This window comes from Vulpes vulpes, chromosome 8, assembly GCF_048418805.1.
Source record: "Vulpes vulpes isolate BD-2025 chromosome 8, VulVul3, whole genome shotgun sequence".
NCBI lineage: Eukaryota > Metazoa > Chordata > Mammalia > Carnivora > Canidae > Vulpes > Vulpes vulpes.
In genome coordinates this window covers 80,257,007-80,280,361 of record NC_132787.1, presented here as the reverse complement: position 1 = coordinate 80,280,361, position 23,355 = coordinate 80,257,007, and positions in this window count along the sequence as shown.

Sequence of the window (23,355 nt, the reverse complement as noted above, 5' to 3'; positions counted from 1 at the left end):
CTTTCTTGTGTTTGTAGATGAGCCAGCTGAGAACTAGAAGTCTGACAGTAATTGTGGATTGTTCTGTCGAAGAATATAAAGACCACAAACCTTAATTAAAAACATCTCACACATATTGACTGAGTGAATACCACAGCTTCTAAGCATGTCTATCATTACTGCCAGAAATAACAAATTCTTTTGTAACTAGAAAGATTAGTCACTTAATGACAGGATGTATAGAGCAGAATGTAATGATGGAATATAGAGAGCTTGGATGAGAATCTGAAATGTCGTGCATTTCTGGCCAAGACATCCCTCTTCATCTCTTCTGCAAAGTCTTCTATGACCTGTCCTGGTTAGAACCATAGTAATGGCTTTGGGGGCCCCTATCGTAATGACTGTAGAGATTTCCATCATGGTGCCTGTAACACTTCATTGCTATAATTTGTGTAGGTGCCTGCAAAACAGTGAGCATCTCATGAGCATGGCTGTATCTTATTCACCCTGGTGTCTCAATACCTGGCACTATGCCTTAGACATAGCAGGCATGCCGCACATGCTCAGTGAATGAATGAATGAATGAATGAATGAATGAAACACACAATACATTTACATCAACATTTTTCTTCCTACCTCATCTCCTTTGGGAAAAGAACCATAGCTTGAACTCAATCCAGCGAATAGGACAATGCCACAGTATATTAAAGGGAAAGGCTTTCAAGGGCCTTGTGTTTGAGAAACAGGCTTTGAATGTCAGGTGTGACTTAAAAGCTGAATAAAGAATATCATTTTTACACATAGCACAAGGGTGTGGATGCTGACTCACTTTATTCAGTAGATGCATTGTACTCCTTAGGTAATTTTATCCACTTTAGTGAAATCTGCTTTCCTCCTAGGCTGGTGAGTTATTAGTTACTATTATTATTCAGCATTTCTACAGTATGTGTTTTCAAAGTGTTATGTTCCTCATTCTTAATGAGCTACGTAGAATATAGGTAATGAAAGGATGTTTAGTCTCTCGTGTAGCTGATATTCAATACATTTTTGTTGACTGATTCATCACTGAACTCAGTTGGGGACCAGTCTGTGCTACCGTGTGGGAAGAAAGCCTCCCTGGCTTTTCCAAGGAAGAGTGTGGGGAGGGCGGGGCAGCAGGACAAAGGTTGGAGAGGCAAGGGAGTAGGAATTCCTCTCAGCTGGCAGGAGAGGAGCCTTCTGAATCTCCTACCCACTTCAGCCATCCTCAGGGCACTCTGCGATTTTGGACACATTGTGTTTACTTGCTCTGTGAAGGAGTAGGTCCTTTGGTTGGAGCTGCTGTTTCTTAGGAGCAAATTGTTTAGGGACTGCTTTTATGGGTCTGGTAATCAATTTTCAGCTTTCTACTTATGTTTTTGATATCACCAGATTATGAAGCTGGGAAAAAAGACATCAAGAAAAATTGATAGAAAGCCAGAACATAAAAGCTGAATAATGAGATATTCTTATAGGAGGTATTGCATTATGGCAGGGGGACAAGTGACAAAGAAACTTAATCCTAAGGGTCTCTAGTGGCAAAGACACACTGAAAACATATAGCTGAGAAATGGAGAGGGGAAGAGATTTAACTCCTATTTCTTGGAAACCTCACTTCCTCCTAGGAGCCCTGCTCAGTGGTCTGCTGCTCTGGTTCTGTCAACTGAGAGATAAAAAGGGTTTTGGCAGTGGGCATTAGGGTGAAGGTTGTTAGCTTAAAAAATAATAATATATTAGGTCCCCGGTAAGTAGGCAGAAAATCCTCCCTTCTTTTTTTTTCCCCCCTCAGGACATGACATTTGTGTATTTCTGTTTTATTGGGCAATGACCACAAATATTTGTCTGGAACACAACTTGGAAAAAAGGAAAGTTGAGAAGATAAAAATACAAACCTTTCCCAGTGGTTGGGTTGGCTGGGAGAGGTATGGCAATCCTCAGGGAAATGCGATGCCATAAAGCCAAACACCTACCTCATCCAGGGCCTGGCAGGTCCGGTGAGTCTGGGGTCATACATGAAAGCCACCACCAAGGTCAGAGAATCAGCCTGGAGCTCTCAGCAAAGGAGCAAAGCAGATTTCTCTCATCTCGGGTAGGAGCTCAGATCCAGACGTCATAGAGTATTACGGGGATTAAATGATATAGTGGCCTGCAAAGGCAGAGGACACAGAGCCTGGCACCCAGCATATGCTCAAGACTAAGTGGATTTCCTTCCCTGCCGTGACTTCGTGAGACCTCGGGAGTGGGATACTGTGTGTCAGATGATGGCTTCATGCCATGTAGGTATTCTGCACTGGAAAGTTGAATCCAGGCAAACTTGCAAATTCTTCCATTCTGGTTGAGGTGAGCCATAGCTTCCTTATTTGCAAGACATTGTGGATCTGGGCAATAATTTTGTGATTTGAATGAGGAGACATGCCTGATATAATTTCCTCAGAAAATGATTGGTCTGGATTTCAACTCAGAAGAGATACCTGAGGGCAGCCCCTGTGGCTTACCGGTTTAGTGCCGCCTTCAGCCCAGGGCGTGATCCTGGAGTCCCTGGATCGAGTCCCACGTCAGGCTCCCTGCATGGAGCCTGCTTCTCCCTCTGCCTGTGTCTCTGCCTCTCTCTCTGTCTCTGTGTCCCTCATGAATAAATAAATAAAAAATAGTTTAAAAAAAAAGAAGAAGAAGAGATACCCGAATACTCTCACCCCTAGGAGCTGCTTCTATTTCAGTTTTGGGTGAGGACCCAATCTCTGAGAAAGATGAGATAGGATTTCATTGGTAGTATCTCACCAACTTCTCATAAATATTTTGCTTAGAATCCTAAACCAGGGAACAACATGGAGTTTAACCCTAAGCGCTTCACTCTCCACCAACATTGTCATACCATTGACAGAGTTCCTGCCATTTGTGACCACCTTGCAACCAGACCCTTCTACTTGCCTCATCTCTCTGGCCCAAAGGCAACTCCTCTGGCCAATTATCCTTCTCAGTCCTGAATCTCTCCACTGTGCTGCCTGCTTTCTCATTATGTTTTCATTTTCAATCTCTTCGTGTCAACTGGATTCTTCTGGTCAGCTGGAAAGCATACTTAAGGTTCTCTTTGGGAGTAGGGAAGGTTGGATGGAGACAACCCTATTCCATTCCTACCTTCTCCTTAGACTATCACATTTTCTTTTCCCCTTTCCAGAAATTTAAATAAAGTATATCTATACTTATTGGCTGTGTTTGCTCACTTCTCATTTAATCCTCAGGTCACGATCAGGTTGGCTCCTGCCTCATCAACACAACCAAACAGCTTGTGCTAAGGTCATTCATCTTCCTTGACCTCTCAGAAATGGTCTACACTGTTGACCACCTCCCTTCTCCCTTGTCCTTGAAACAGTCTTTTCTTGGCTTCACTGACACAAGATTCTTCTCATTTCCTTGATCTTCTCTGACAGCTCATTTACTATCTCTTTTGCAGCCTTATCTATTCTTCCCAGGTCAATAAATATTAAAATACCCAAGAGTCAATCCTAGACATGTTTCTTTTCTTATTTTATGTTTTATTCATGCCAAAAATGTTTCCCCAGCCTACACCTCTCCTCTGAGCTCTGGACTCGCATGTCCAACTTCCTACTTAACATCTCCATTTGGAAATCTCTCAGGCATCCAAAATGTAACTCCTCCAAAACCAAACACTTGATCTTTCCTTCCAATTTTGTCAGTGCCCCCTGTTTCACTGAAGGGTGAAGCAGGCCAGAACTTGGACTCACCATGACCCTTCCAGAGCTGCCTTACACTTCATATTTAATTTTGTCTCCTAAACTTCTCTTGCATCCATACATACTCTTCTCCTACTTCCATTCCCATTATTCTAGTCTAAGCTACCATCATCTCTTATGTGGATTACTGTAAATACCTCCTTATTTGTCTGTCTGTAGCCTATTTAATCTCCACCTCCTACAACGTACCAGAGTGATTTCTTTATCTGATCTTCAAGTCTTGTAACCTCTCCACCTAAAAATATTTATTTGAATACTTTTCCATTATTTGGGGATTCAGTATTCTTTTTTTTTTTAAGATTTTATTTATTTATTCATGAGACACACACAGAGAGAGAGGCAGGGACACAGGCAGAGGGAGAAGCAGGCTCCATGCAGGGAGCCCAATGTGGGACTCAATCCTGGAACTCCGGGATCACGCCCTGAGCCAGAGGCAGATGGTCAACTGCTGAGCCACCCAAGCATCCCTGGGGATTCAGTATTCTTTAACATGACCACAGGCCCTGTACCCATGCAACTTTATCTCAAACCATGCTCTGCCATGCTTTTTGTACTCCAGCCACTCTAGCCTTCTCTCAGTTCCTTTTACTTGATATGCTGCCTCTCATCGATTATTCTTTGCCCAGATTGCTCTTCTCTCCTTCACCTTGTAAATTCCATCCATTCTTCAAATCTCAGCTCAGTCATGGCTTCCTCAGGGCTATCTTCCCTGACCTCTATGACCAGGGCAAATTACTACCATTTGGCCATGGGTATTCCTCCTTTCTACACTGATCATATATGTAATTTTTTATTTATTGATGTGACTATTTGGTTAAAATATATTTCTCACTGACTATAGATTCCATTGAGATAAGGACTGAGCCTGGTTTTCTGTGCATAGAGGCCACAGAGTACCTAATAATACATAGTAGGTGCTTGGCAAATGCATTTGTTGAATGAATGAATGAATGAATGAATGCAGACATTGTTTTCTCTAATTTCCTTTTCCTTCTTCTTTTTAAAAATATTTTATTTATTCATTCATGAGAGACACAGAGAGAAAGAGCGAGGCAGAGACACAGGCAGAGGGAGAAGCAGGCTCCATGCAGGGACCCCAACATGGGACTCGTTTCCAGGTCTCCAGGATCACGCCCTGGGCTGAAGGCAGTGCTAAACCGCTAAGCCACCCGGGCTGCCCCAATTACTTTCTTTTTTAAAGATTTTATTCATTTATCTGAAATAGAGAGCACAAGCAGGGGAAGCAGCAGAGAGAGAGGGACAAGCAGGCTTCCCACTGAGCAAGAATTCTTATGTGGGGCACCATCCCAGGACTCTGGGATCATGACCTGAGTTGAAGGCAGACACTTAACTGAGTGAGCCACCTAGGTGCCCGTATTTTCTTTAATTTCTTTGGCTCCCTCTTCTTTTGGATGTTTCATCCAAGCCCTATCCTTTGTTTAATTATTGGGACTTCAATTCATGGATTTGGTTTATATATCCAGTGCTGCTGGGCCTACTTCCTATTGTTGGTAATGAAACCTATGAGATCCTGTATAGCCTTTGAACATTTCCTCCTTTGTAGCATATTTAGCTCTCCTGAAATAATTTTGTTATTATTTGGATTCTGTCCACTTCAGGCTTAGATAATGAGTGTACCACCTGAGGAAAGGTGTCTTCCATCTGGAACAATCAGATCATGAAATTGAGGAACTCTAACTAATCATGTAGTGTAATTTCTTAAAGCAGAAATCCTTTCCATATGACTCATGACAGATAAAAATAGCTAATGTTTATTGAGCATAGGTCAGCTACCGCCTTAAGAACATTTACATGGATAACTGCATTTAGCCCTTAACAACCATATGGGAAAGTACAATTTAAGTACAGTTACCATAATGCATTTTATATAGATGAAGAGACAGTGGAACGCCTAGCTAAAGTCATATGAGTGGCAAATGGCAAAGTTAAGATTAAAACCCATTCAGTTTGGCAGAGCCAGAGCTTTTAACCACTGTGCTATGCTATGCCACTTGTGTAGTTAGCCAACATTTACAAGGACATTTTCAGGGATAGGCACTTACTCCACTGTGAGCTGGATACTTGGCCTAAGGTTGTCTTCTGTAATTTCAAGACAGATTTCCTAGTTTCACCCTCTAAAACTATACAGAATAGTCTGCTCCAACTTCCATAGACAGCCATTTAAATATTTTCAAATACTAAGAGTAGTTTTTTTTCTATTCATAAAAATAACTTATGCTCATTGTAGAAAATTTGGAAAATTCAAATGGTATAAAGAAAATAAGAATCATTCATAATCAAGGAGAAAACAAATGTTATCTGCCAAGAATCAATTAGGTTTTTGTTGTTATTTTTAACATCCACGGAAATTCATTAAAGGTCCATGTAAAACCTGTGGCCAATCAAAACACCTGGTTCTCAATCATACATTCTTCCGTTAAGCCAGATTTTGTTTTTCGTCTTATATAGAATCCTAGATGTAGAATTTTACATTTACCCCTTATAAGCTATATTTTGTTGGTTTGATTTTTTTCTTATGCCTTAATAAAAACTTTTTGAATCCAGATTCTGCTAATATGTTAGCCTTCCAGTTTTGTATATTATTTATTATTTATTATATATTATATATTTTGCATATGATTTTGATGACAAGGCTTTCTAAATCTTTATCTGGACATTTATAAAATGCTGAGTGGGAAAGAGCCCTGCAATACACCCTTAGGGTTCTCATGAATCTATTCAGGTTGACATGAATCTATTTATCAACCATTTAGTATGGTTGCTCAAGAAAATTAAAATCCATATAATTTCATTTTCATTGAACCCACATTTTTTTCCCCACTACATCTATGACAATTTCATGACTTAATTGAATACATTGCTAAAATTTGGGTACATTTCATCTATGGCATTTCTCAACTTCACTGGTGTAGTAAGTAACTCTACAAGAAAAAGATGTCATATATATATATATATATTTTTTTTTTTTTTTAAGTGAAACTAGGCTGACTCTGAGTGATCACTTCTTAATTTCGAAGTGCTCACAAATCATCATTTAAATACTCCATTCTAGAACTTGCCTGGAAATCACTGGAAGCCAATCTGTTACTTCAGACTTTTCACTGCAGATGAAGTAGCTCTGTGTAGACAAACTGGCCCTGAGTAATATTTAATGGGGTTGAAGAAATGATCCTGTGGGTCATTGTCTTATTGTTTCTACTTCAGAAGATCAGCTTCCTGTCAACATACAGGAAACTAGAAAGCTGTGGTCTAATAATATAGCCACTGACAGGAAGATTGTTTAGATTGCTCTTCCAGATTTCTCAATTGAATAATGTTGGTGAAGAGTGACTGCTTCTTATTTTATTTATGACTTTGGATCAACTACAAGGCTACCTGATTTTATGTAGCAGATGTGCTGCTTCAATGTTGCATATAAATTGGTTTTTTTGCAAGTCAAGTTCTACCTAAATTGTACTACTATGGGAGTTTACTTTTTAAGGCCATCTTGTTGTGAGACATTTGATAAAGTCAAGAATTCTTCCGTGATTTTTCTGTTTGGATTTAAAAACCCAGGGTTGCTTAAAGCAAGGCAAAATTACACTATATTTATTTACTTTTAGAACAGGAACCTAACATGATTTTTTGTGACTGTCACCCTGAGCAAATAGGATTTGGGAAATCTTGGGACTGTCAGACAGCTAATGCATAAAACGAGAGCCTCTACCCTCAGCCACATTCTCTGGGGCCACCCCTGCAGATGGAAGACTGCTTTCTTTTGATTTTTCCTGACTGATATTTTTCTCATTTTTCAACTCAAATCAATAATGTGAAGAGGATTTTATTGATTCATCTTCTCTGAGTCCTCTTGTCACTCAGCTGGTAGGGGGTGGGGTTGGTGGCTCACTGCTGAGGCTTCTGTCATATCTCTGTGTCTATCACTTGCTTGGGCTGGAGCTATGTGGAGGCCAGAACCTTAACTTAGTCACCTGTGTATTTCTATAAAACCAGCCATGCCTCTGGAAACGGCTGTTCACCACACATTCAATGATTTAGTGGTGACTCCTACACTTACAGAACCCTACAGCAGGTGATATCATGGGGTCCACCCCATTGCCATCAAGGGGATCATAATGGTTTAGACTGACTTCCTGTTTCCTGTGATCCCCACCCCTACACCCCTACAACATTCTGTAACTCTGAGGCTCATTGGCCCTTCACCAAAACTTCCTTTTTTTGCTCTTGTGTGGGTGTGTGGGTGTGGGTATGTGTGTATGTATTACTTATAGACATGAATAGTCTGTCTAGATTCCAGGTCAGGTACTATGCCTTAACCTTAATCCCAACCCTTAACCTTAATCCTAACTCATAACTTCAATCCTGACTTTGATTCTAATCCTAAATCTGAAATACTGGAGTCTAGCAAAGACCCCCAATCATAGTGGGCTTTTAACAAAATTTTTATTGTGAATATTATTATGATCTTGACATAGTTAAGAGAGCCAGAAACTAAAACAACCACAGATTTTCTACGTCGCATTTCTCAATGAGAATTATGGTTTAGAATGAGCATCCCTTGGCAATGAAAGAGCCAGAGGATTCAAATACTTTCAGTATAAATATTAGTGTTCAGTATGCAACTCAGTATCTTATTGCTATGACAATTAGTCTACATGGAGGAGTTATGCTAACCTTATCAGTTAATTGGAGCAGCCAATTGATGAAGGCCACATCATTTGCCAATATAGCATATTTACTTTAAAGTGTGTGCTTTTTCTAGTTTTTATCCTCTCATTACTGATTTCATAGGAATTTTATAGACAACTTTAAGCAAAATAAGGTAAATGAATCAATTATTTAACTAGAACCACTAATACCCTTCCTTTACTTTCAGAACCAGTGACATCATTTGTGGGGCCAAGGCAAAATGAAAATGCAATAAAGTTCAAGAATTTCAAGATGGTGACAGCAGAGCATTAAACCAAGTGCACACCTATAAAGCCAGCCCTTACTGCTTTCTAGATAGGGGAACTGAGGTCTAGAAAGGCACAGCAAAACTCTGCCAAGGTCATAGCTGATGAGGGCTGGCAAAGTGGCTCAAACTCTGTCACTGGAAGCTTAGTGACTGCTCTCTGTTTGGCTTCCTTGGGCTTCTCCCACTGCCCAGCATCACCATGATGTGGCAGCTGAGGGAACATCACCTGTGCTGTGAATGGTCTGCTTTTGCCATTTTTCTTTGATTGTCCCACCCTTAGCCTGCTGTCTTTCCTACCTCCACACCTGAGCTTATTTGCATATGCTATTCCTCATGGTCAGCATGACCTCTTCCAATGGTTTTCTTGAAAACTCTGGGGAGAAAATTTCTGAAATGCTGGTGGAGTGAAAGCTAAGTGGGGACTTTCTGCACACTGGATTGCTCTCCTTGGCTCCGTGCCAGAGAGGCCATATTTCTTCATCCTGAGTTCTCCCTTCCCAAATCCCAGCCTAGATGAAATTCTAAGGGCAAGCCTAAAGGTCTTTGCTAAAGCAGCCTTACCAGAGGCAATTAAGTATGCTGTATGCTAAGAAAGAGGGGGAAAAATTCCATTGTGAGAATTTTTCAAATAGAAAATACCATTCCTTCCATCCTTAGGAAACCAATTCCCAACCTTCTGCCCTACTTTACTTCATCCCCATCGTGAATTGAACATGGCTGTGCCAGAATTCTGAGGACTTGAGAATTTGATAAAGAGTTCTATTTCCTTCTTTCTCTCCAGAGGGACTCCACAGTCAGGGGCTAAAGGAATTCAGACCTCTTTAGTGTGCCAAATTCCCCCAAGCCCTAGACATTGCATTAACCGCAGAATGTGGCCAAGCCAGTCCTTTTGAGGAGGCCCTGCTGCCCTGAGCCCCACAGCTACACTGACCTAGGCTTGCATCTAGCCCACTGGTTTTTTACTTTATTAGTAAAATTCAGGCAAGTCTGAAGAAACCCTTGATTCAATGAAAACAAGAATAGCTAGTTATTATTTTTTTTAAAGGAGAGGGAGGAGGGGGAATTTCACATTATCCCTACACAACAGATAAAGAAACAGGTTTAGGGACTCCTGGGTGGCTCAGGCGGTAGAGTGTGTAGGAATCTTGATTTCGGCTCAGATCACTATCTCAGGGTCCTGTGATTGAGCCCTGAGTCAAGGCCCCCTGCTAAGGAGGGAGCTTGTTTCTTCTCTTTCTGCCCTATCCCCCCACACCCATGCCCTCCTATACTGCTTGTGCTCTCTCTCTCTCTCTCTGCTCTCTCTCAAATAAATAAAATCTTTAAAAAAAAAAGGGCCTTATCTAGAAGCAGGTAGATAAAATAAAGTCACACTGGCAGGCATGGGAACACTTTAATAATAATATAAAACAAGCTGATAAGGGCCAAATGCAAAGTACGGACTGCTTCTGGTAGTAATGAGTAGAATGAAAGGATCAGGTCAGTTAACCAGGGAAGCTTCCTATAGGAGGTACCTTTCAAAGCAGAGTTTTGAAGGTGGTCTGGGGGAGGGGAAGTGCCAGGGGAAAAGGAAGGAGGCAATCCCTCTGGGAACTGAGACGATGATTTGGATTATCTAGTCAAGTCTTCTTTCCCCCTCAATTATTGTATTTTATCTTTCACATGTATTTTTGGCTATAGTTTAAATGATTTAGACCTCTCTGTCCGCATACATCTGATCTCTGAGGTAGCCTTGGTTGGTTTTGCAGGTATTTATAGTTACATTATAAAATATCTTAAAAAAAAAAGAGTTGGGGCTGTATAACGTGAAACCTTAACTCTGGATAAAAATGCCAAGATGTGAACTCTGCTGCCTCCTTTTAGTAATTACTCATTTCTGGCAAAAAAGCAGATGGCTTAATTTACCCCGAGGACAACTTAAAAACACTATTGCCAGTTAATTCACTCCCAACCCTGTTCCCCAAATAGTTATTTCTCCTTTTCTCATTTGAGTTCTCATTTAAAAAAATTATCAATCTTTTCTGATTCGTGGTGTGTAGGCATTTTCTTAATCTGGATAAAGTTAACCCTTTCCTCTAAAGGCATATGTACTTTGTTCTCTCTGGGAATGTCATGCATGGAGAAGGCCAATAGATTACTCTTTATAAGTGGACAAATTACATCTGCATTCTGTGTATATCTTGATCAGTACCTTCTTTATAGGCAAGCAAAAACCTTTCTGTATCTGTTGATACATACATCAGTTAAAGCAGGAATTTAGATAAATGTTCACGGGATTAGAAGTCATTGAGCTTCACAGATCTGATCCGTAAGAGGGGGTGGAGGAGACCTCCTCTTGCTTCCTAGAATCCGATTGCTCCTATTCCATATCATCTTTCTAAGAGGATTTAAAAGTTGGTTTCAAACAGCTGTCAGAATGATTCCCCCCTTTCTTAAGGCACTCATTAGAAAATAAAACCAGATATAATTAACAAACAAACAAACCTATCTGCCTGCTGTTCTGACTTGTTATAATAAGTGTTATTTCTACTTACAAACAGTTTCCTGTCAGCATCCTGCTGTTTCTTTAATAAGACTTCTGCACTGGGGAAGAAAAAAGCTCTGCATTAAAATTAAGCGTTGACTTGTCGTCACTTCTCTTCCTGCTCATCTGCGTTGAGATTCAATTTGCTTCGAGGTTGAAAGGAACTAAAATGTCAAAATCATCACGAAGAGAGAAGAGAGACCTCTCTGCTCCTAGAGTTGGCTGAAGGATGGGGCTGCCATCAGGCTCATGATAAACACCCTGTTGCCTCACTCCTGGGCTTTGTGGCCTCTGGGGCCCCCAGAGTATGGGAAAATCTTTTCAGGTTCCTGGGATTGGTTTTCCAGATGGATGATGATGTTCCAGCATCCTTGAGCAAATTCCAGGGGCCCATGTGAGTGCGTAGATCCAGAGGGGACTTTGACCCTGAAACTGTGGGTTTGATCAGAATAGGAGGCTGAATGGAAATAACTGGAAAGTGGTTGAGGTGGCCAGTTCAGCAGCAGAGATAATGCTATGTGGTCAAAATGTGGGGTATTATGGATTTTCCAAACTAATATTTTTAATTCTAAGAAATTGTAAACATATCCAAAGAAGGTAAAATAGGGTAATGAACTACCATAGATCCATCACCCAGTTTCAATATTTATTCATGCTTTGTTTAACTGATAACCCCACCAACTTCCCCTCACTGTATTATTTTTGAAACAAATTCAAGGCATTATATCATTTCATCTATAAATATTTTAGTTTGTCTCTGCAAAAAATAAAGACTCCTTTAAAAAATATATATATAACCACAGTACCATTAGCATACCTAAAAATAATTAACAATTTCTTCCTACAGTCAAATATCCAGTGCTTAAATTTCAAGTTGTCTTGTAAATGAATTTTTTAAATAGTTTGGTCAAGATTCAAATAAGTCTTGTTTGATATGTTTATTAAGTTTCTCTTTCTCTCCTTTTTAAAATAAATTGTTCATTTTGGAATAGTTGCAGGTTTACAGAAAAGTTGCAAACATAGTACAGAGAGTTCTCATGTACTCTTCACCCAGTTTCCACTAATGTTCACATCTCACATGATTACAGTGTATTTGTCAAAACCAAGAGAATAACACTGGTCCATTACCATTAACTAATCTACAGGCTTTATTCAGATTTATTTCCCTAAGTTTCCTCCTAATGCCCCTTTCCTGTTGCAGGATCCAATCTGGGATGTTACTATGTGTTTAGTCATCATGATTCCTCAGACTCTTCCAATTTGTGACAGTTCCTCCATCTTGTTTTTTATGACCTTGATATCGATCAAGCATTTTGTAGGAAGTCCCTCAGTTGGGATTTATTTGATGTTTTCTCACTATCAGACTGAAGTTATGGGTTTTTGTAAAGAATACCACAGAGGTAAAGTGTCTGTCTCATAGGCATTATATATCAGTATGACTTCAAGTCTCTTTTTAGGGGGCCTCGGTGGCTCAGTTGGTTAAGCATCCAACTCTTGATTTTGGCTCAGGTCATAATCTCAGGTTCGTGATATCAAGCCTGACAACAGGCTCCCCACTCTGTGGGGCATCTGCTTGAGATTCTCTCTCCCTCTGCCTCCCCCACTCTCTCAAATAAATAAATAAGTACATCTTTAAAAAAATATGACCTCAAGTCTCTTTTTAAATTTTTTTTATTCATTTCTCTCTCTCTCTCTCTCTCTCTCTCTCTCTCTCTCTCTTTTCCACTGCAAATTACTTGCTGAGAATCTGTAAGTTTTTGCGTTTGTAGCTGTTGTTTTATTTTGTTTACAATAGAGGGCATGGCCACTTTTTTGGCTGAGAGATGGAGGCTTCTGTCCAAAGCCCAGGCTGCTTCCCAACCAAACAGTTGCCATCTCAGCTATTCCTGTTCATTTCCTTTTTTTTTTTTTTTAAGATTTTATTTATTTATTCATGAGAGACACAGAGAGAGAGAGGCAGAGACACAGTCAGAGGGAGAAGCAGCTCCCTGCAGGGAGCCCAACGTGGGACTTGATCCTGGGTCTCCAGGATTACTCCCTGGACTGAAAGTGGCAATAAACCACTGAGCCACCTGGGCTGTTCTTCTGTTCATTTCCATCCATAACATCACAAGACAGGGTTAAATAAAAGTCTGGGTTACTCTGCTGATTTTAGGTAGATGCTGGAGAGAAGGCCTGAAGAAAAAAAAACATCCTTAGCAGGAAATATATTTAAAAAAAAATTCATTGAAAACTATTTCCTGTATCAGTGAAAGATTTAGATAAGCAATGCACACACACACCACACACACACACACACACTAGAAGAGGTATACAAATATATTATTGTTATTAAAAAAGAGAAGAAATACAACCAAGTTTTAGATAATGCTTATAACGAACAGCCATTAGAATATACCCGAGATGATTGAAATCTGGTTGACATTGGCGCTGGCCAACCAGAGTCCTCAAATTTTCCTCTGGCACGATGCTAGCACAAGTGAACAAAGAAATAATAATTGTCTCCCTCTTGAACACAGAGCTTTCCATTTTACCACGTGTCTTTGCTTGTATTACTTAATGTCATTGTGAAGTCTTTGCAGGTCAAATAGGAAGCATTGCCCTTCCCCAGATAAGGAACTCACACAACTGAGAGAGACCTTGTGACTTGGTCACAGGCTAGTTACAGATGGAAATGAGATTAGAAAGCAGGTGTCCTTCCTTTGCATGCTATTATCAGGTAGATTTAGATTAATGTCATCCAGGATTGACCTTGGAGGACTTTCTACTGTGGTATCAAATATCTCAGTATGAATACTTAAAATTAGAATTTAAAATTAGAGCCCCCAGTTTCTCATCGTGAACAGTCCAAATGTTGATGTAGAGCACCAGATTTGTGCTCTAAATTGGGTTTAGTGTTGCTATATTGATAGATATCTTACTAGTAAGCCTGGGTGGGCCAGGGAACATGCCCCATTTTACCTGACTAGAGAGGGTCAGGCGGTAGCTCTGGAAGACCAGTTGCTGACAATGGATGGGGAGGTGCTCCTAGGTTCTGAGCTTCCCCAGGGCAGGGTCACCTTGGAGCCCACATAGCTTGGCTTCCTGGGAGCAGAAAGATCCTTCTGAATCCAGCCCTTGGTGGTCCCTGTGGGCTCCCATCACAAATCTGAAAGGAACAGTTGCAAAGCATAGAAGGCAAGGGGGTGGTGAAGTAGAAGAGTGATTCACTAATGCCCTCCTGGAAAGAAAAGCTAGCACTTAAATCTTACATATATCTAAACATCTCAGACATAATTTCTGCCTCTGGTAATGACGATGCTAACACCAAAGTACTATGGGAATGGTGGCCCCTTGTTAATAGAGGAGTGACTATAATGAGGGTGCCCGTGGGTACACCTGTAGTTTCACAAGTGGGGCTCTGTTGCTCTTTTGTCTTGCTTGGTCCATGGGCAGTGCAGTTTAATGATGCTTCACACTGAGTATGCCTCAACTATGGTAAGGTATTTCAAGAAGATTCTAGTTGGGCTTCTGGATTCTTGGACCATTAATATTTTTAATGGTGACAATAAAAGCTGGAGGAACTCCAGTCTCAGCAAGGGTTTTGGAGAGGCTGTGTAATAATGAGGCATGCAGAACCCTGGGTGGTAGGGCCTCCAGGCTCTTGCTCTGCTCTTGGCTGGCTCTGTGTCCTTGATCTTGCCACTTAGCCTCACTCTCTGCATTCCAGTGGAATATGCAGATAAAGCTCTCCTTGACCTGCCTAATAGGAAAGTTTTCAAAAAACAGTTGATTGGGAGCATGGAAGGTGGGGGAAATTTGAAAGAAAGAGAAAAGGGGGAAAAATTACATTTTGGAAACAAATTACTTAATAACAAGCAGTGACAGAATGCCTGCACATTGGAGGTTTATAGTCAGAGTGAAGATTTATTTGGCATTTTGAATTTGTTTTCTCAGTGAGCAGAGGCTATTTGAGGGAGTTGAGAGAAAGGAGAAAAGGGAAAGAAATTTAAAATGCCAAGAATAATCTGTGTAGAGGTCTCTACCAAAAATTCTACTGATGCACAAGTCTTCCTACTTATAGAAAAAAAGATCTTTCTATGATGATTACTCACACGATGTCTGCTTTCCACGTTGTTTTACAATTTGAGTTTCTTTTCCCACCACATTTCTCCCAGCAATTGTCTAAAGCTCAAAAAGCAAAACTACTTAGACTGTTGGCCCTCTGATGCCTTAGAACCATGGATGACCTAATTTTTTCCTAAGTCCTATTACTGAGCCTGGGTGTCTCAGCTTTTTAACCTTCCAAACACTGGCTTATCTTGGGGACCTGATGAAACACTGTGCCTAAGAATAACTTGGTGGTTTAAAAACAAACAGACTAAGTCCTGTGTAAGCCACCCATGAAGGGCATTTCTAATTCCCCCTTGGAAGCTTGATCTTGGATCAGAGTCACTTGTATTTCGGGGTCACTTGGTGAGATTAGTTTCCCTTCCACCCCCTTTTGTCAGAATCTTGCTTTCTCTGACCTTTCTCCCAGTTTCAGAGGTCACTTGGGTCAGGGCAAAATGTGGATACCCTGGTGAATCTGGCCAGAGAATGTTGGTCTCCCTGTAGCTCCAGGTACTGAAGGCTCTTGGCTGGAAGAGAATGCTGTTAACCTCATAAGGACCAGAGGGACCATAATTGCTCCTTCCTCTCATAGACTAAGCCCAGATCTTGCTGGGCTCAGTGGTGAATACATCTGCAGTATCTTAACAACTGCCCCCTCTCAGTGTTGCTTGTTCTATTATTGGTCTTGAGGACACCGTCTCTGACTAGTCCTGCCTTGTCCCACTGGAGGTGCAGTGGGCAGTGTGAAGACTGGAGAAACATTCTTGGTCATGGTTCTGCCACCAGACCAAGGCCTGTGTCTGTCCCCAACTAAGACTTTAGTTATAACTTTGTTCCTAGTCCTTGGCAGGGTTTCTGCTCACTGACAGGGCATTTTGCATGAGTGGTTCAACTTTCTAGAAGATTCAGTGGTGACATGTTATTTCCATCTTGAATCAGTCTTAGACATTTCCTCTTGGTTATACACGTGCTAAGGAAGTGGCATGGAGAGAGAAGGGTACTGGAAATCGGGGCTCTACACTAACCTTACCACCTGCTTAATGACTTAGGAAATATGCTTTAAGTTCTGAGAATATTATTTTTCTTGCTTGTAAATTGAGGGGATTAGACTAAGATGATCTCTAAAGCCTATGTTATAATAAATAGAAAATTGATTTGGTAAAAAAAAAAAGGCTAACACCTGTAGTATTCTGGTAGTATGCTATATACTATGTGTTCATGTGCAAATATATAGGTCTGAGAAACAAGAAATTGATAGAAGGAATTTCTTACCTATTTTTTCTTCTGCCATTCTTACCTATATTTTATTTTTCTTTAAAGATTTTGTTTATTTGAGAGAGAGTGAGAGCACAAGCAGGGAGAGCTGCAGAGGGAGAAACAGGCTTCCCACTGAGCAGAGAGCCTGATGTGGGGCTTGATCCTGGGACCCTGGGATCACGACCTGAGCCGAAGGCAGATGCTTAACCGACTGAGCCACCCAGGCACCCCAGAAATTAGTTATTATTGATGGAGTTTGCCTACTTAGTATACTATAAGGAGGGAAAACTCTTCCTGTGTTGGCCTGCTGGGTTTAGGTTTCTCAAGCCCACTAGTGACTATTTTATCACTTCTAAGTGAAATCAACATTGAAAATTGAGTGTTCCAACCATGGTGATTTGTAAGGGGTCAGCTATTATTAAACATTAGTGGCAATTTACCAAAATCCTTTCTTTCTGAATATAAGTTATACAAAACTGTTATTTATTTATGAGTTTAAGATAGAAAAAGAGATGGAAGTACTGCTTTAAACCAGACGGAGTGTGGGCAGATGCTGGCCAAGATTTCCTTCCATACACGGCCCCTTGCAGACTAAGCGTCCAGCCTCTGGGGCAAAGGCAGGCAATTGTGTTAAATCATGCAAGATGGAGTGGCAGTCTGGTGAGGCACGTAAAATGAATTGAAAGCAGAGAACTACTTATTTGTCAGTAGCAATCCATCCCAGACATGAAGGCTGCAATGATAAAGAATGAGGATTCATTCTTATAATATACTCTCCTACTTCAAAAAACTTTTTTCAAGAAGCACAACACACATATTTCAGCTTTTTACAATTTTCTAATTAGTATTAACTCATCAACACAGCACGAGTGAGTTTGGAATTTTCAGCCCAGCAAAAATACAGTTGCATGAGGATCTTTATAAGCCTCCTGTAATCTCCCCAAAATGTCCAAGATTACCTTCCTCTTCACTTTAATTAGAAAGCTGGGTTGCAAATCAGAACAGGGATATAAAATTGACTTTGTCTCTCTTCCTCATTTTGTCACCTGGAACAAGTCAGTTAATCTGTTTGGACCTCAATTTTGGTAACATACCATCACACGTTTACATCTGTAAAAAATGTCCGCACTATTTCCTTAGGTGGGAAAAGCAGATATAAATAATTTATTTATTTATGCATTAGGCAGCTTTGCTACAGAAACAATGGCCCCCAAATCTCAGGGGCTTACAATAATAATTTATTCCTCTTTCATATATATGTTAATGACTACAGGAAGCTGCGTTTTGGCTCCTATTTCTTCTTATTCTGGGACCCAAAACAAGACTGGCTCTGATCATTTTGAATCTCCTACTCCTGGCAGAGAGAAAGAGTAAGTTCACAGAAACACGCAATGGTCCTCAAACTTCTGCTTGGTTGTGGTGTATGTTATGTCTACTCATAGGCCATTGGCCGCGGTAAGCAAAGCAACATATTGAGTATTATCATGCGGTGGGGATAGGTAGCTGCTTACCACAGAAGGCATGCAAATAATTTGGCAGCTGGCTGATTGCCTATAGAAATCATTTCTCCTACAGTAAAGAGGAATACATAAGAACAATAATACGCTATATCACCATGTATTTATCTGTAAATAGATATATGCATAAAGTCTGAGATGTTATTCATTAAAATAATCTTAGGCCAGAAGATCTGAAAACATATGTTCACACAAAATCTTGTACATGAATGTCCACAGCAGGATTATTACCCCAAAAGGGAAACAATCCAAATATTCATCAAAAAATGACAAATGGGTTGAAAAATGTAGTATATCCATACAGTGGAATGTTTTTTGGCATAAAGAAGAATGAAGTACTGGTACATGCTACAATGTGGATGAACCTTGAAAACATGATGATGAGTGAAAGACTCAAGTCACAAAAGACCACATATTGTAAGATTCCATTACAATGAAATGTCTAGAGGAGAGCAATCCATTGACAGAAAGTAGGTTAGTGGTTGCAGGGGCTGGGGGGACAGAGGATAGGAAATGACTGCTGATAGGTAATGGGGTTTCTTTGGCATGATGAGAAAGTTCTGGAACTAGATAATGGTGATGACTGCACAACCTTGTGATTATACTAAAAACCTCTTAATTGTTCATTTTAAAAGGTTAGATATTATGGTGTGTGAATTATATCTCAATTTAAGAGGATTCACAGAAGTTATTGGATGGTGAAATTGTAGAGAATTTTCACTTCTTCATGTGTTCATTCCTAGACAGCCTGAATTTTTTATAATGAGAAAATATTATTTTTATATTCAGAGAAAAAGAATGAAGATATTCTAATTGGGGAAAACAAAAAATATCAGTTGCACGAAATAAAGTTCCCTTGCATACAATTCATGTATCCTAATCTCAAGTACTTGCAAGTTTAAAATGTAAACCATCTTTGAGTTAAGCACTTAAAACAAATTCATCACCTTTTTCCAATGATGGAAATGTCTAAAATCAGAAAAAAAGTGAAAATTGGATTAATAAGGGTTATTTGTGGTCAATGCCAATCTACCTCATAGAGAAAAATGGTTTTCCAAAGGGTCAGAGTAGGTCAGGAGCACAATGATCTCCATATTCTTGCTTCTCTTCTGGGGAAAAATCAAAACCACAGCTTCACCTTTTGGTTCTACCATTGGAAAAATTACAAGTTTAATTAAGTCTTTTGGCCAAGGGTCCATTTTATTCTTGAGTACTTATGAGAATGAATACCCTAGACAAGAAACAATTTTTTCAGGACATAGATCTGGTGGTAAGGGGTTTCCAGAGTACTGAATTAGAGACTCAACTCAAAATGTTCAAGCAGACATCCAAGTGTGGGATGTCATCCAGCAGGTGAGTATGAGAGAATAAGCCGTATTCAGTGCCCAATATTAAGATCAAGCTGAAGGATGCAGATGTGTGATGCAAGCATCTCGTTTACCACCACCACCCCCAAGAGGAATTCCTCCCCAGACTCAGAAAATGCCATTGACCCTGTGCATCCAAAATTGTCTGGAGAATCAGTGGCAAGCATGTCTCCTGTAGTCTGTCATTCTCAGTATTGAAGGAAGTGAGTGAACAATAATCAAAAAGCCACAAAGTCCACCAGCTCAGCAGGCATGAAATATATCCTATTGAACAGGCAAGGCCTCTGCCCGCAAGAGATTTATAGTACAATATGGCAGACAAGAGAGGCCAACATGTAATCAGCAGAAAACTAGTACTCAGAAGAGTTGTACTTATGTGTAGTGTGTATGAGCACCTATTTCTAGAAAGTCCACGGCTTAGGGTCTTTACAAATAGTACACCATAAATGTAATTCAACCAAACATTACTGTTAGTCACAGCTTTGATCTGAAAGGTCAAAGGAAACCGAAAAAAAAAAAAAAAACCCACAAACCCTGTGACTTAACAGAATTTTGCTAAATGTTCTTTGGCCAGGAGCAGTCATAAATGATGTGGTGATGTAGCCTATTACTCATGATTTATAATTTGAAAAAGGAAAGGGCAAAGAAGTTGTTCTTCCTTATAATTCTGGCAAGAAAATACAAGGTCTTGCTATGCCCTTCCTAGGGCAATTTCCTGAAGAACAAAACCAAAACCACAAATAGCGCTGCAGCTCAGACCATTTTTACTGGCATTACCCATAATATTATGCTAATTATAATCTGCAACGCAGATTACATTAGCAAGGTGTAACAAGAAGCAATCAATGTTTCTAAAGTATGTTTTCTCCTTAGCCCTGCCTGACACTGTGCCCCTGAGGCTGCCTAGAGCTCTGGGTCTAACATTAGAGATGGCAGGCAGGGACTTAATATGTGCCTGATTGCCAAAGCTCTGCTAATAAGCACCAATACTCATCTGCACAGAATCTGTATCTTATATTGTGTATGAAGTACAAGTCTTTGGATTTTGATACTAATCTGAGAAAGTGTATCATCCACAGCTGGGAGAGTACATGCTGATTTTATTCAAGCACCTTGAGCTGTGCCCAGCATATAACAGGTTCTCAATAAATGTGTATTTTTAAATGATGAATGAACTACTACTAGGGCGCATTATATTAGAGCTCTCCAGAGAGACAGAACCAATAGATTGTGTGCATGTGTGGGTGTGCATACATGCCCACACATAGTATATATTTAATACACACGCATAGTATATATTTAAATATATTTATATATAGTATGTGTACACACATACATATGTGTGTGTATATATACATGGTGTATATATATATATACACACATATAAATTAGTTTACATGATTATGGAAGCTGAGAGAGAAGTCCAGACCAGGAGAGCTCAAATATAGTTCCGATCCAAGTCTGAAAGCCTTGAGAAGCAGGAGAGCTGATGGTGTAAGTTCCATTCCAAGTCCGAATCTGAAGGCAGAAGATCAATGTTTCAGCTCGAGGGCAGTCAGGCAGAGAGAGAAAATTTGTTCTTACAAAAGCTTCTTTTGTTATGAATGACATGCATCTGTGAGGCTCAAAGTAAAATGTGTGGCCTGTGGCCACAGATCAGAATTTCTTGGGCATGAAGCTAATTGTCACCAAAGGATTGACTTGGTGTTCTGACAGCATTCGGTGCCTGCCTGATACACTTGATCAGTTCCCTTCATCATCAGCCACCCTTTAATACATGGATAATCAAACCGACATCCGAGTGTGGGATGCCAGGACTCACACAGCAGACAGGCAAGAGGTGGCATTGGAGAATGCAGGCTACATCAGAGAGCGGAGAGGCAGAGTGAACAGGAGGCCAGGGTTAATGGGTAGCATCTCAGCTAAGAATTTTCTTTTTTTTTTTTTTTTAAGGTTTTATTTATTTATTTGACAGAGAGAGATAGAGCACGACAGGCAGAGGGAGAGGGAGAAGCAGGCACCCCGCTGAGCAAGAAGCCCGATGCAGGGCTCGATCCCAGGACCCTGGGATCAGATGCTTAATCACCTGAGCCACCCAGGTGCCCCTCAGCTAAGAGTTTTCAATTAGAATCACCTGAGAAGGTTCAAAAACTACCCGTGCTTGAGACTTTCTCCTGACCAATTAAATTAGAATCTCGTGGGAGGTGGGAAATGTTGGAGCCAAAGCGCAAGTTTTTTTTTTTTTTTTTTTCAATTCATTTATGATAGTCACAGAGAGAGAGGGAGGGGCAGAGACACAGGCAGAGGGAGAAGCAGGCTCCATGCACCGGGAGCCCGACGTGGGATTCGATCCCGGGTCTCCAGGATCGTGCCCTGGGCCAAAGGCAGGCGCCAAACCGCTGCGCCACCCAGGGATCCCGCGCAAGTATTTTTAAATGTTCCTCACATGATTCTAAAGTGAAGCCTGGATTGAAAACCTCTGTTCTGGGCTGTCCAATCACTTCTTTGTTATAATAAACTGCAATGGATTTTACTTGGGAATACCTGTTCAGAATAGAGGTTCTTAAACATGTCTGCATGTTGAAGTTGCCTGGGAGCTTCAAAACACCTATTCCTGGGTTCCACCATCACAGGTTGTGTTTGAATGGGTCTGGGGTATACAGCCTAGGCTTTGGGATTTTAAAAAGATCCCCCATAAATGCATAATCTCTAGCCCCACTCCAGATTTACAGAATCAGAATTTGTATTAAAAATAATATGATTGTGGTAAAATATATATAACATAAAATTTATCACCTTAACCTTTTTGAAAAAGTTTTGAGAGAGTAAGTGGGGGGAGGGGGGACTGTGGAGCCCTTCACCTGTTCTTCCCAAGACCCTGAGATCATGACCTAAGCTGAAACCAAAAGTTAGATGCTGAACCAACTGAGACACTCAGGTGTCCCCAGTCATAACCATTTTTAAGTTCACAGTTCAGTAATGATGTTAAGTACACTCACACTTTTGTGCAACCAATTTCCAGAACTTCTTTCATTTTGCAAAACTGAACTCTATACCCATTAAACCACAACTTCCCATTTCCCTACCCACTCTACTCCCTCAAACCCTGGTAATCACTAATCTACTTTTCCTCTCCATAAATTCCAGGTACCATGAAATTCTGTGTAAGTGGAATTATATAGTATTTGTGTTTTTGTAACTGGCTTATTTTACTTAGCACAATGTCCTCAAGGTTTATTCGTGTTATAGCATGTGTCAGAATTTCCTTCCTTTTAAAGTCTGAACAATATTCCATTGTATGTATAGACCACAGCCTGTTTATCCACTCATTTATTGGTGGGCATCTGGGTTGCTCCCACCTCTTGGCTTTTGTGAACAGTGCTGATAAGAACGTAGGCATACAAATACTTCATTGAGACCCCGCTTTCATTTCTTTTCAAAATATCCAGGAATGACTCGCCATACTGTTTTCCATAGTGACTACAGCATTTTACATTCCCATCAACAGTGCACAAGGGTTCCAACTTCTATCTTTGCCAATGCTTTCTTTCTTTTCCTTCCTTCCTTCCTTCCTTCCTTCCTTCCTTCCTTCCTTCCTTCCTTCCTTCCTTCCTTTCTTTTTCTTTTGTTCTTTTATTGTAGCCACCCTAAATGTGTGAAGTGCAGAGTCTGCATTTTTAAGCAATATTTATTTGAGGGGGGAGAGGGAGAGAGAGAATCCTGAAGCAGACTCCCCACTGCGTGCTGGGCCCAACCTAGGGCTTGACCTCATGACCCCGAGATCATGACCTGAACCAGAAATCAAGAATCAGATGCTTAACAAACTGAGCCATCCAGGTGCCCCTGGAATATGCATTTCATCCACATATGACTG